Here is a 10,149-nt window from a genome sequence, read left to right on the forward strand (position 1 = left end):
CTTAGACTACACAAGAAAGGTAAATTCAAAGTCAAAACTTACATTAGGATAAATCAGTATAAAAAATTTTAAGAGAGGGGACTACACATAGGGATTTGTTATTTTCTATTTGGGTTTGTTTTTGACCAAGGATGAGGTTAAGATAGAAAACTTTCCTTTTCCTCCTTGGCTAGTAAGGGGATGTTTCACTGAGGTTGAAAGGTGGTATTCTTGCATTTTGAGTAGATATGGAATGGAGGCAGGCATGGGAGCCTTTACTCTCCATGCCCCACTGTTTCATGTTCTTGCCTTCAGTGCCTACACAGCCATCAAAGCACAGATCCTCAGCTGTGGAGTGGGGCTCACATCTCAGATAGTGTGTTTCTGTTGTAGCCAGTTTAATGCCGGTGATCAATTCCCAGTGAGAATATATTTTTTTCCACTGAATCCATTTTCTGAATTCTAAATAAAAAAAATCAAATCATTAAATGATTAGATAGTAGTCATGTATATTTATGGTGCACAACACGAGATGATGTTTTAATGTATATATTCATTGCAGAAAGGTTAAATCAAGTTGCTCATCATACCCATCACGTCACTGCTCTGTCATTCTTATATTACTTTATTCTATGAAATGGACTCTTTAGTTTCAGAATATGAATGGGATTGTCCATTATTTGTTTTTCTCTCCTTAATTTTCCTAACACAGTGTCTTCCAGGACTTTTTATATTACCACAATGATGAGATTCCCTTCTTTTTAAGGCAGCACAATATTTTCTGTGCGGGTATCATTTTAGAATAACATTCTAAGATAGGTGAGGCACTATTTCACTGTTAACTTAATTTTCATCTCTATAATGATTATAGATGTTGAACATGTTCATACTTTCAGTACATAAATTAATAGTATAAGTATTGAAAATATTTTAGAATATTTTCTCTTGACAATATTGTTTAAATGGAATATTGCCTTCATTTTGTTTATCTGTTAATTTTTCTAATTAATTTTTTTCACAGTGACTTCTTGGTATTACTACTACTTGTTTACTTCTACTCTTGGTCTGACATGGCTGGCATATTATGAACATTTAGCATTTCCTTAACATAAGGTATTACCTTACCTAAATACGATTAAGATAAAGAAGATTATAACATTACTATATAGTTCTTAAGATACAAATAATGACCCCCAAATACATTTTGTCATGCTTTTCTCAGGCTTAATCTCTATGTGAAACTTCCATTTTAATGATCTGTACTTATACTAAGCATGTGGTGTTAAGCTGCCCCAATAAATTAACCTTGGGGACGTAGTGTGAGCTAATACAGAACAGCTTTGTCTCATTTTCCACTGCATGTACTGTATATTCCCTGTTCTCACACTTGAAGTGCAGACTGGTAATAGATGCCACTATATTGTAGATGTAGCATGTGAAATCTGCTACCATGGAAAGGAAGAGAGAGTTGTCCATGAATACTCTAATTTAATTTTGAAAACGCATACACATTGATTTTTCACAACAGATTGGCATGCCCATAGTGGCACATATCTACAAGAAAACTGGGAAGGGTGGCCTCCAAGGGACTGAAAAATAGAGTTGAATTAGATACTGTAAACACCAGCATATAAGCCCATCATTTCAACCATATGGGGGTCTCAGAACATCAGAGTTCTATGCATTCATTCATGTATTTGAGATCTCAGAACACCAGTGTTCTATGCATTCATTCAGACTCCTCACTTGGTCAAATGTCATATCTGTGAGTGAGTAAGTCCTGTGTTCTGATCTGAGTCACTGTCCAGTTTGTATCTGTGGCCTTAAGATAAATGGTGATTAGTATTCTGAAATCAGGCATGATTTAACTTGGTTTCAGAACACTTGAGAAAGAATAAGTGTGAGACCAAACTGAGATTCATATTTATCTTTAACGGGCTAAATGTGGAGTGCAGTATATCAATCATGAAGTCATTTAATGTATTCTGATAGCCACTGGTTTTTATTTCAGTGGAATCATCTCAAAAAATATGGAAACTGGAAACCACACAATGGTAACAGAGTTCATTATTTTGGGGCTAACTGAGAACCCCACCCTTTGTTCAATCTTCTTTGCATTGTTCCTGGGGATCTAACTAACCACTGTACTGGGCAATGTCAGCATAATCATGTTGATCAGAAGAAGCCCTCAGCTTCACACTCCCATGTACCTTTTCCTCAGCCACTTGGCTTTTGTGGACATTGGGTACTCCAGCTCAGTCACACCCATCATGATTTCGAGTTTCCTAAGAGAGAGAACCACCATCCCTGTGGCTGGCTGCATAGTCCAGATTGGCTCTGATGTGGTCTTTGGGACTGCTGAGTGTTTCCTGCTGGCTGCTATGGCCTATGATCGCTATGTGGCCATCTGCTCACCCCTGCTCTACTCCACTCTCATGTCTCCCAGGGTCTGCTTCATCTTATTGGTTATTTCCTATGTGGGTGGATGTGTGAATTCTTCATCATTTACTAGCTGTTTGTTGAGCCTGACTTTCTGTGGACCAAATAAAGTCAACCACTTCTTCTGTGACCTCCCACCACTGGTGGAGCTCTCTTGTACTCATGTTTACATTGCTGAAATGTCTCCTGCCATCTCAGCAGGCTCCATCATAGTCATCACCCTGTTTATCATCATTGTTTCATACCTCTACATCCTTCACTCCATCCTCAGAATGTGCTCTACTGAGGGCAGGCGCAAGGCCTTCTCCACCTGCACCTCCCACCTCACTGCAGTCACTTTGTTTTATGGGACAGTTACATTTGTTTATGTCATACCAGAGTCAAGCCATTCACCCAACCAAATTAAAGTGGTGTCTGTGTTCTACACAGTGGTGATCCCCATGTTGAATCCCTTGATCTACAGTCTGAGGAACAAGGAGGTAAAAGAGGCCATGAGGAAATTGATGGCAAGAACACATTCCTCATTTTGAACAATATTCAATGTGCATATATAAATATTTAAATGAACTTTTCCTGGAAACATATGCAATAGTTACATGTTGTTTGCCTTGTTTTACATGAAAAGAAAAATCTTAATTGTCCAGTGGCATTATGCTGATTAATGAAAACTTACTTAGTACTTTTTAAGATTTTAATAAAATTGATCATTTGCACTAAAATCTGGACTCAAATTAAATGTATATATCTCATGGTTGTGATACCTGGATGATGTAGACTTACTCTTTCTTTCATTCTTGTTATTTAGGTAGTCCATTATTACAGATTACTTTCTATTTAGTATTGTATTTTTAAAAATGTTAATTATTATCTGGGCAAATGCCATTTATTCTTTTTCAATATTATTGATGCAGTTGATGGAACTTGTCTCAGAAACTCTTGGCAACTTCTTCATAGGATCATCATGCATTTGGATATTGTGAAGTTCTACACTATACATATTTCAAAGTGGGATTAATTAAATTAATGTTTGAAACTTCTACATCCTTGCCAATGTTTTTCTTTATTTTTAAAAAGTTATCATGATTTCTGAAAGGCCTCACAGAATTACTTTTAATAAAAATACTTTAATTCTATTAGTTTTGGCATCTTCTGCATTTTGAAACCCAACTCTGTTCGTTGTGATGTTTGGGTTATTACCTAAGTGCATCCTGCTCCCTGCCATGGCCTTGTTCAAACAGGTGTCTATACACCTGTACTCTACCAGAATATCCTATAGGGTCTGTATCCCAAGGTGGTTTCCTCTGTGGGTGGTTGTATGGATGCTTAGAAAGTTGCTTGTGTCAGATTGACTCTGTTTTATGGTCTCAATCAGATAGTTCATTTATTCTGTGGCTCCTTTCCTTCATCAAAACCTTCCTGTTCCAGTGTATCCATTACTGAAATTATCTTCTCAATCTTTTCTGGCTCCAATATTGTGGACAGCATTCCACTTCTCCCTCTTCAGGCTATATCCTTCATCACCTCCTTGAAGACGTGATCCACAGACAAGCAACACAAGGCTTTCTCCAGATGGACCTCTCTTCTCACTGCTGTCATTTTCTACTATGAATTGATTGCCTTCATTTCTGTTGTTCAAACCCAGCTACTAGTGGCTCAGTGGTTGAGTTCTACATAGTGATGATCCCCATGTTGAATCATCCCATCTACAGCTTGAAGAACAAAGAGGTAAAGGAGGTTTTAAGAGAGTTATAATATATTCATAGACTATGTACTTTGAATTGAAGATAACCTTTAAAGTTTTCATATTCTAGTATCATCCTTAGGACCTGCCAATTGATATGTATGTGGTTCTTTAAATTAAGAACATTCTTTGTTGTAATTCTCACTTTGTTTTGAGATGAGATTTCTCTGCTTAATCCTAGCTGTCCTTGAACTTGCTGTGTAGACCAGGCTAGCCTAGAACTCACTGAAATCCACCTGCCTCTGCCTCCTGAGTGCTGAGATTGAAGGTGTATATCACCCCCACACAGTAATTTTCAGTTTCAAACATATGTAATCTATCTATTTGGGAGGCAATGAGATCTGTTGCATCATCTATCATCTATCCTATCTATCTATCTATCTATCTATCTATCTATCTATCTATCTATCTATCTACCTATCATCTATGTACATATGTATGTATCTATCTAACTAAAATTTATACATCTATTTATCTTTGTACCTATCATCTATCTATAATCTATGTACCTAGATACCTTTGTATCTATCATCTATTTATCGATTTATTATCTATCTATAATATGTATGTCTATCTATGCATCTTTGTCTGTCTGTCTGTCTAATGTATGTATGTATGTACGTATCTATCTGAAATAGTTATAATTACTGTTATTGACCTTCTTCAGATGCCATCCATTCCTCCTTTATTTAGTTTATTTAGCAACAATAATCTATACTTAACAATGTATCAGAAATAATTCTTAGCATGTTACTTTCATTAGCTCATCCATTCTTTAAAACAACCCAACGAGTAGGTCCTATTAGTTTTAATTTAAAAATAAGTAACCTGAGGCCCCACATAAGTAAGTAGCTAACCTACAAAGATTCTGTTTACAAGATAAGGGACCGTTATTTGAATCCAGAGAATTTAGTTTCCCCAAATACCTTGTTTTTCCACTTAAATTTTCACAGCAGTTGTATGATGTTGGAAATTATGAATTCCCTTAGTATTAGGAAGTTCCAAGGGATTGTTTGACATGGATATGATCTCAACTCTGTTTTAGGCTCCTTGCACATAGTCTATACCATAGAATACATTGATACATGGAGAACTCTATGCTTACTTGGAAATAAAAAGGATTACTAAAAAGAACTTTGTAACAGAGCCCCCTAGTGGTGAGATGTTCTTTTTTAAAATATTTTATAATTTAATTTTACATCTCAGCCACGGTTCCCCTGCCCTCCCTCCTCCAGCACCCCCACTCTCTCCCCAGCCCAACCCCCCATTCCCATCTCCTCCACTGCAAGGACTCCCCTGGGGATTCAGCTCAGCCTGGTAGATTCAGTACAGGCAGGTCCAGTCCCCTCCTTCCAGGCTGAGCAAAGTGTCCTTGCATAGGCCCCAGGTTCCAAACAGCCAGCTCATGCACTAAGGACAGGTCCGGGTCCCACTGCCTGGGTGCCTCCCAGTTCAAGCTATTCAATTGTCTCTCTTATCCAGAGGGCTTGATCCAGTTGGGGGCTCCTCAGCTATTGGTTCACAGTTCATGTGTTTCCACTAGTTTGACTATTTGTCCCTGTGCTTTTTCCAATTATGGTCTCAACAATTATCGCTCATAAAATCCCTCCTCTTTCTTGACAATTGGACTCCTGGAGCTCCACCTGGGGCCTGGCCGTGGATCTCTGCATCTACTTCCATCAGTCATTGGATGAGAGTTCTAGCACAACAGTTAGGGTGTTTGGCCATCTGATCACCAGACTAGGTCAGTACGGGCTTTCTCTCGACCATTGTCAGTAGTCTATTGTGGAGGTATCTTTGTAGATTTCTGGGGACCTCTCTAGCACTTTGCTTCTTCCTATTCCCATGAGTTCTTCATTTATGATGGCCTCTTTTTCCTTGTTCTCCCTCTCTGTTCCTGATCCAGCTGGGATCTCCCGCTCCCCTAAGCTCTCTTTCCCTCTATCCTTGCCCTTCATTAAGCCACTCAGCTCAGGAGATGAGGAAGGAGAGTGGAAAAAAGACAGATGGGGCACAAAAGAGAAAAAGAATCAGTGGCTGGGGCTACAAGGGACAACAGAAGTAACAAGGAGTGGAAGATATAGAATGAAAAGAATCTCAAAACAACATTTTATTAGAAAATATCACAATGATATCTAGCACATTCTATTCCAATTTTAAAAATTTAAAACTTGACTATCTTAACATGATATATTAAACATTTTGTCTAATTTCAAAACAAGGATTCACAGTTTCAAAGTTGTGTTTGTAATCCTGATATTTACTGTGTGCCTCACTTACAGCCACCGTCAAAATGTGACTTAGAACCCAGTGGCACCAACAGTTCAAATAAGATGAAGCTTTCATTCATCTACCCATTAGTTTATTAGGTATTTTATTTCATTCATATCAAAGTTGTATGTAAGTTTACCGTGTTCTATGATCCAAGTGACAATTAGACATTGGGGCACCACTTTAGCTCTGTATAAGAAGCTTCCAGCATTCACAGGTGAAAATCATACCCTAACTATATAATTACCAGTGGAGAAAAGAGCAAATACACAGTGTCCTGTGGGCTATAGTGGTGATCTTAGGTTTTGAGATCCAGTAAGGCTCTTTAGAAGTGGCTTAATGAAGAGTGTGGGTGTCTGCAACATTAAATAGGTGCTGCATCAGTGAAGGGAAGAGGCCATTGCCAGCAGGGCTGTATGAGAGTCTTGAGTCAGAAGACTGTGGGCATGCTCAAAATTTTGAAAAGAAAGGAAATACCACAAGAGAGAGAGGGGAAAAAGGCCATATCTAAGGTTTTTAAAAAATATTTTATTTATATTTTGAAAATAATATTAACAAAGTAACAGGTTTTCATACATATTTCATATTGGTTATTTCTCTGTCCTCCTTTATCTTCTTGGCTCCTCCTACCCTACTGTATCCTTTTGGCCACAATTTCTTCTTTCCAGTTTGTTCTTCACCTTCCCATCTCTTAAAACCTCATTTATCCCAAGTCTCATGGGCCCTTTCCTAGTTAGAGGCTAGAATCTTTTGGAGTTTTGGTGAAGAAAGCAATTTATTTGGACATATGACTATGGCAGTTATATGAAGCATGACTTGGAAGATGGAAAGATAGGAAAATTCATTAGGGATTATATTCATTAAGCTTCCCCCAGGACAACAACAGTGTTTATATATATATATATATATATATATATATATATATATACAAAAATACATAGATATTCACATTTACACACTTACATATATATTTACTAAATGTTCATATATTTATTACACATTTTATATGTATGGTTTCATTTTAATTATACATATAAAGGTGCTATATATGCATATGTATATGTATATATATAAATTTTTCTCAAATTATATGTGCATGTACAAAGTCTGTTAAGTAAGCAAACAGCTTGAAAATACTGGCAAGAATTGAAACAGCAGCCTAGAGGTCTAGAGTTTCAAAGGTTTTCCTCTTCAGAGGACCTCAGGCTTTCTCTCAAGGCCTTTAACTGATTAGACAAGAACCATCTATATTAGGAATTTTCTTTTGGCAACTGTTAGCTGAAATGTCAAGCATGTTTTTAAAAAATAGCATCAAAGGTACATTTGGACTAGTGTCTGACCAAGCACCTGGGCACCACACCCTTGTCAAGTTGACAGCTAAAGTTAACCATTTCACTGGAACTGTTTAATGATAAACTGACTGTGAAAGAGGTCAGCCTGAAGCAGAGGCATTGACAATGAAGACAGAGAGAAGTAAATAAATCCTGGCCTCCAAACATGCAAAATTTCATAACCAAATGTAGGAGTGCAGAGAAGGAATTTAAATAAATTATTCTCATGCTTCTAATCCATAAAGTGATTGAATCACAGAGTTCCTTACTGGAAGTGAAAGAGAGGATGGAGAATGATGAATAAAGTGGTGGTCATCAATGAACCCAGATAATACTTTCAGGAGAAGCTGGGGATATGCCTGAGTGATATATACCTTGGTAACCAAGTACCAGGCACTGGGCTTCATTCCCAGCACCACAAAGGAAAATAAAAGATTTTTCAGGAGAGTGGGTTAATCAGGGATCTTTCATCCTTTTCTTTCATGAGAAGCCTGCTTCTTATCCCAATCCAGAGAGCAGAGATCCAGCCCAGAATGTTATGAGTTCACAAACCCATTCCCAGCAGTCACTTGTATTCCAGGAAGAACAACTCCAAGGACACAGGAAAAACACTTATAAAATAAATCTGAAAACAACTCCAGGAATTTTATTTGTCATTTTGTCTCAAAATGTCTCCCCAGAAATGACTATTCTTACCATGCACATTGCAGAATGAGCCACTATTGAAAATGCAGACACCCTTAATCATTTGAATCATTTGCATGTTCCATGACTGTAATTTATAGGAGATAACTATTTTTAAAAACAAATGACTGAAAGTGAAGAATAATTTTCAGGAAGTTACATTTTATAAAATAATTACTTTGTTAATTATGAGTTTATTTAAATTTATTGAGTGTAACACTATGAAAATATGATTTATTATTTAATATCTGAACGTCTATACTCTACAGTTACTAAAAAGCTTCCAAGTGGCTAATGATATGGATCAGAACATATATTTCAGCCACAGGTGTTTAGTTTTTTTCATTATTTTATCTGTAGGATGTTGTTACTATATTAAATTCTACAATATAACAGACATCACTTAAGAGAATATTTTCCTGTTAATTTCTCTCTTCAGAGCACTCTTAATCTCATTATTCCCGAGGCTGTAGATGAGGGGGTTCAACATGGGGATCACCACCAGGTAGAATACAGACACCACCTTGTTCTGGTCTGTGGAGTAGCTGGACTTGGGCATCACATAAATGAATGTGATGGTCCCATAGAAGAGAGTGACTGCAGTGAGGTGGGAGGTGCATGTGGAGAAGGCCTTGTGGCGGCCCTCAGTGGACCGCATCTTCAGGATGGTGATGAGGATGTAGGTGTAGGAGAGAGCTATGACAAACACTGTGACTATAATGACAAAGGCAGAACAAAATGAAGCAGGAACTACAGGGACACTGCCACTAGAACAGGAGAGCTCTACCAAAGGAGCCAAATCACAGAAAAAGTGATTGACCTTGTTTGGTCCACAGAAGAGAAGAGAAAAGAAGGAACTAATAAAGGAGGAAGCATTAAGTAAACTACCAATATATGATCCTACAAGCAACTGGACACAGACTCATGTGGACATTTTGGTTGAATAAAGCAGTGGGTTACAGATTGCTACAAAGTGATCATACGCCATGGCAGCCAGAAGGAAGCATTCAAGTGTCCCAAAGAAAGCACCTGAGCCAAGCTGGATGGTACACCCAAGGAAGGAGATTGTATTTCACTTTACCAGTTGACAAGCATATTGGGTGTGACAGAAGATGAGTAGCCTATGTCAGTAGAAGCCAAGTGACTGAGAAAAAAGTACATGGGGTGATGGAGCTGGGAAGAGACTCTGATGAGGAGGATGGTGCTGAGGTTCCCAGACACAGTCACCAGGTAGATGCACAGGATGATGATAAAGAGGATGATTCTAAGAACTGGGTCATCTGTTAAGCCCAATAAAAGGAACTCTGTCACTGCAGTGTGGTTCCCATCCTCCAGGAAAGCCATGGGTCAATGTAGCAGCTGCCAGAACAAGGCTGAGATGGAGACATTTCAGGAAGGGATTTATAAATATGTAGCATCATTTTCATTAACTCATATATGGATGCTATTATAAACAAATATGCCATTTAAGAAAAAAAATCACTGAAGAAAAACTTAAACTATTTTTTTTATTTAACTGTTATTTTATTCCACAGTTTTAGAATTTATATATTTATTTGCAATGAATCTTCCCATATTTCAGAAATTGTATTTAACAGCAACATCAGATAATTTGTTTCAAGTATGCTCTGTGGATATAGCTTTGTAGGAAAATATTTCCTTAAGTGGTATTTATATGAAATATATAATATTGCATATAATTAA

General features: G+C 37.5%; 2 pseudogenes; one reads left to right on the forward strand and one right to left on the reverse strand.

Moving 5' to 3' along the window:
* The first annotated feature begins 2,009 nt into the window (after positions 1-2,009).
* Positions 2,010-2,948, forward strand: LOC118596074 (annotated as a pseudogene).
* A 5,900-nt stretch (positions 2,949-8,848) lies between these two features.
* LOC118591630 lies at positions 8,849-9,789 on the reverse strand (annotated as a pseudogene).
* Between the last annotated feature and the right edge of the window lie 360 nt (positions 9,790-10,149).

This window comes from Onychomys torridus, chromosome 1 (assembly GCF_903995425.1).
Source record: "Onychomys torridus chromosome 1, mOncTor1.1, whole genome shotgun sequence".
In the NCBI taxonomy this organism is placed as follows: Eukaryota; Metazoa; Chordata; class Mammalia; order Rodentia; family Cricetidae; genus Onychomys; species Onychomys torridus.